The sequence below is a fragment of the Rutilus rutilus genome, assembly GCF_951802725.1.
Source record: "Rutilus rutilus genome assembly, chromosome: 9".
Taxonomy (NCBI): domain Eukaryota; kingdom Metazoa; phylum Chordata; class Actinopteri; order Cypriniformes; family Leuciscidae; genus Rutilus; species Rutilus rutilus.
This window is the reverse complement of record NC_140223.1, coordinates 26,355,702-26,360,159: the sequence shown is the minus strand read 5'-3', so window position 1 is coordinate 26,360,159 and position 4,458 is coordinate 26,355,702. Positions and strand designations below refer to the sequence as shown.

Below are 4,458 nucleotides of genomic sequence, written 5' to 3'. Positions count from 1 at the left end.
TTATAATAACTGTAGCTTTATCTACATGCCTACCATATTTGAAATGTATACATACATCTGTATTATGTATGAGTTTTTTTTGAAGAACTGTGTGTAAAGTTATACACTTTAGATCAGTTTTATCATACAGAATCTACCTGAACATATATAAAACATGTTTTATGTCTTTTGATTTTTCTTCATAGTACACAGTCTGAATAAACCAATGGAGGCTGGTTGTTAGCTGTGGAGTGATCGCATGTAATTCTACAAATTACCACCAGGTGGTACTAGCAGGGCCACTAAAATTGTGTCCCTATTTCATTCAGTAGCCTACTTATGTTTATTGATCATTTCATTGCTTTTTGACTGGGACAGTTCCGGTGGAGAACAATTCCCGTAGGACAAGAATAACAGAGCTGCCTGGAGCCACTGACCCTTACGATTAGTTGAAAGAAAGTATTTGTTTTGTTATTATTATTAATGATGAAAATAAATGAATAAAATAAGAATACCTTATGGTGTGTTTAACCACTTCTTGAGTATAATTGGGTATAATAAATCACATATATTATATTCTATATAATTGATCACATCAGCGTACAGTCAGCCAGACGAATAATGCAACAAATAAACAAGCTGCCTCCCAACGCGAGCTAACAATATTAACTATAAATAAAAAAAATAGAAAATATTTGCTTAAATATTTTCTTCGCCAAACATCTGAGCTTGTTTTACATTTGATTTACACATATGCATTGATTTAAAATAGCAGCTTTCTGACAGAATGTGACTGTCACTATTTCTGCAGTTTAATATCCAGTTTTATAACATCTGGATTTCACACCTGGATTGAAGTGAGGTGGTGCGCTTAAGCAGTTTAAATAATTAATGACACATTTGTTTGATGTCTCGCTTACAGATTCCCGGAGGAGTGTCTGAATTTAATGTTACTTAAATGTTACTGCTCATTAAAGCAGCAGTAGTTGATGTTAGCATTGTAGAATATTAACACATTTAGTATTTTCAGTGACAACATGGTGAAACCTCCCGAAACATCACTAACTATATATATATATATATATATTTATATATATAAGCCCTTGAATGCAATGCTTGTATACCTGCTTTGCTAATTTGTGAGCAAAATGATATTCAGTATGTGTGTGTTGAATAGGAGCTTCCTTAGGGAAGATGGTCCTCATTGACAAACGTTTAAAAATATTATTCAAATGGGATCGGTAATTCTGTTCTAAGGGTTTGGAGTCTAAACTACACATGCGTGTTCTGTTATGATATTGTTTATACAAACTAGCACTGCTGTACAGGTATAGTCACATGACAGCTTGGCTTGACACAAATCTCTTTCCTGCCATCACCGACTGTTAGTTGCATGCCTGCACATTGAGTTTGAGCTGAGAGCTCACTGATGTGAGGATAACACACATTAGCAATGACCCGAACCTCTTTTGTGCTGATATTTTGTCAGGTTATTACACTATTAAGTGCGGACTGCAAGATCCATGTTACAAGTACAATACAATCAACTGGAAACAATTTTCAGAGACATGATTAGGTAAAATGGATAATGCGGTGAAAATAACAGGCCTGTCCTCCTCGAAATGGCAGATGGGTCCTGTTAGCCTCACAAATGTGGTGTTCTGCTGCCAGAAAAGACCCAAATGACTCATGTTCAGATTATAGCATTACACTGCTTGCATCAACTGGCAGAACTAGAAAGAAACGGGCCCGTCCTTTCTGTCTCCTAGCCTGGAATGAAGCTCTTCCACGGGATGTTGACCACAGTAAAATATACAGTATTATAGGATTTGTGGCCTCATTTAGCCTTGTAACAAGTCTAAATGAGAGATTGTACAAGATTGCTTATAAAATATGTGCCGTTTACGTTGCGTTTTCCAACTAGACGGTTGGCAGTAATTTGCCTTTGTTAATTGCTTCCAAACAGCTATTTATCGAAAAGTTATGTGCTCTGCGCATTAAAGGGATAGTTCACTGAAAAATGAAAATGTACTCACTATTGTTCCAAACCTGTCTGACTTTCTTTTTCTGTGGTGCACAAAAGAAGATATTTTGAAGAATGTTTGAGCAGTTTTGGATACCATTGACTTTCATTGTATCGACAAGAAACACTGAGGCATTTCTCAAAATATATTTACAGTAATGATTACAGAATATAATGATTGTAGGACTTCAGTTATATGACAAATGTGGTTGGAGATATTCAGGTAAATAGAGGGGATTCAGAAAGCTTGGAATAGCTGTTGAATGCTCTTTCCTCCAGCAAAATCCATGGGCCAGCTGTTCCATTCAAAACATCCAGGAGGTTTAGCATACACAAAGGGTGTGTATTATTAGTACCTAACATGCATGGTAGCTAAACTACAAAGGTGTAGCGTTGAGGATACTGCCCCATTGGCAAGCTGTTTCGCCTAAAGGTACTTTTCTGACATTGTAGATATCAATGCTTTTAATCTGTATGTTTATAGTTTAGGCATACAATTGGACAAATGGGAGTTTCTGAATGTGTGGTTTCTGAATTCAGTAAATATTTATATATATATACACATGTAGGCTATATCTAAAAAAATGTATTCTAAAAAAATATTCTGTATATAATTTGTAATATTATAATTTTATATTTAATATTTAGTTATATCATTTTTGTATTTAATATGCTGTACATAATTTTATAAATTGTAATAATTTGTGCTACAGATATTTTTGTAAAAACATAATCTTTGAAAAATATTAAAATATATATTTTTTTAAATATTCTTTCTATTTCTAAGTATGGATAATTTGTTTTAATTCAAGAAATATATCTTTGAAAAATTATTTTTTAAAAATACAAATTTAACTAATTATCTGCATATTTGTAAATGTGTTTAAGGTGTTCTAAGGTGACCCCCCCCAAAAAAATTGTCTTTGAAAAATATTCCGAAATATTTTAAACATTTCCAAAAATATTCGCAATCTTTTTAAATCTTTTTAAATCTTTAAGATTTTTATCAGAAAATATATATTTGGTTAATTAGATTGCTTCTCCAGAGTCATCATTAAACAAAATGTTAATCAATTTCTGTTAGACAACACAGTAGCACAGCAAACCCAAAACATGACCCCCTAAGTATGTTAATACTTAAACTGCAATAGGTCATTTCATGTTTGTTGATGTTAATTGAAGTTGAAGTTAATATACAATATTATACAACGTTTTCATAGCAGGGGGTCCCTTGGGTGAGAGTCTGGTGGGTCTCAACAGTATACAGGTACACATACTCACCCTCATAAGGCTGCATATTAATATGCAGCATATGCATATCCTTCCAATATCGCATCCTAGATCCACTGCCTGCTAAATGGCGAGATGGAGAGATCAAGGGGAAAAAGAGGAGGGGAGGGGGAGTGTGTGATGCGAACAGAGGCACGAGAACTGATTGTTGCAGATGAGTAGATCGCTCTCCCTCTCTCCAGCGCTCCTCTCTCATGCTCATTTTCCCATAAACACAGGGATTCTCGCAGATGATGCAGGAACATATATAACATTCCTGCTGGATCACTGCTGTTGACTCCGAGAAGCATCAGGTGAGTGGAACTCCGCATTGAGCACTTAACGGGAAAGAGGGAATCGTGTCCCATCTGTTTCCAGTGACATCATGATTGAGCTCTTGACTGTATTTTCATTGCTTTATTCCAGGGTTGTTGATATGACTAATGGTGCAGGGTTGAATATGCATTATTGTATGTAATGTTTTATATACTTGTGATCATTTAATGCTATTGTAATTTGTCACTTTTGTGAGCCTAGCGTGTGGATATAATGCATTTCAACCATTAAGGTCAAGACGAGGCCAAGATTATCCATTTTTCGTACCCCGAGGTAACGCTGAGAAGAGTTTGTTTTGGCTTCTTGACATGACAGGCACTTTTATTCATAAATAAAGACTATCTTTCAGAAAAGACACTTGCTCCAGGCACTTCCTGCTCTTGTCACAGGAAGTTCAAAGGCATGACAGGATGTGGAATTGAGTTGCAGAGTTTTCCTTCAGTTTGAGGAATGCTTCAGGAATGGATTAGTGCATGATCTCATTTTATTTAAACTTCTTTTTCTTGTGACAATAGTCATCTCTTATGAACGTACATGTTCTTGCACAGTAGGCCTAAATACGTCAATGTTTAGTTTTTTTTGTTGCAAAACCATAATAATAACAGGTAATACTGGTTATGTCAGGGCACATGTGGTTTCTAAAACTATAGTATTTGTTATGAAAATAGTAGCTTAAACACATTTGGAGACTGATGTGTGATTTATCAGTACTATATTGCTTATTAGCTGATATTAGAATTTTGTATTTTATTGTCATGGGTCAACATTGGATATTTAAATGTACATTCTCATTTTCTCTATTTTTACTTTTAGATTACCTTTGCCATTATCTAACACTCACATTAAGAAAT

At 34.7% G+C, this 4,458-nt stretch overlaps 1 protein-coding gene across 3 annotated transcripts in view; it reads left to right on the top strand.

Annotated features, from left to right (window-relative positions):
• Window positions 1-3,433: 3,433 nt before the first annotated feature.
• dgkb (diacylglycerol kinase, beta) overlaps window positions 3,434-4,458 on the top strand; it is a 58,606-nt gene continuing 57,581 nt past the window's right edge. For all 3 annotated transcript variants that reach the window (XM_084419778.1, XM_084419779.1, XM_084419777.1), the window contains exon 1: window positions 3,434-3,585. The gene's annotated coding sequence lies outside the window, so the exon portion shown is untranslated. The remainder of the gene's footprint in view (window positions 3,586-4,458) is intronic.